The sequence below is a fragment of the Colobus angolensis genome, unplaced genomic scaffold (assembly GCF_000951035.1).
Source record: "Colobus angolensis palliatus isolate OR3802 unplaced genomic scaffold, Cang.pa_1.0 Scaffold81, whole genome shotgun sequence".
Lineage (NCBI taxonomy): Eukaryota > Metazoa > Chordata > Mammalia > Primates > Cercopithecidae > Colobus > Colobus angolensis.
Genome location: NW_012121932.1, coordinates 3,089,149 through 3,089,396, shown reverse-complemented (window position 1 = coordinate 3,089,396; position 248 = coordinate 3,089,149). Strand labels below are relative to the sequence as shown.

General features: G+C 39.1%; 1 protein-coding gene across 1 annotated transcript in view; it reads left to right on the top strand.

Moving 5' to 3' along the window:
- USH2A (Usher syndrome 2A (autosomal recessive, mild)) overlaps nt 1–248 on the top strand; it is an 802,205-nt gene that overhangs the window by 603,210 nt on the left and 198,747 nt on the right. The gene's annotated exons all lie outside the window — the stretch shown is intronic.

Here is a 248-nt window from a genome sequence, read left to right as displayed (position 1 = left end):
AAACTTCTCAGAGCTAAAGGAGGAATTACGTACCCAGCGCAAAGAAACAAAAATCTTGAAAAAAGAGTGGAAGAATTGATACCCAGAATAATTAATTCAGAGAAGGCCATAAACGAACTGACAGAGATGAAAACCATGACACGAGAAATATGTGACAAATGGACAAGCCTCAGTAACCGACTCGATCAACTGGAAGAAAGAGTATCAGCGATTGAGGATCAAATGAATCAGATGAAGCGAGAAGAGAA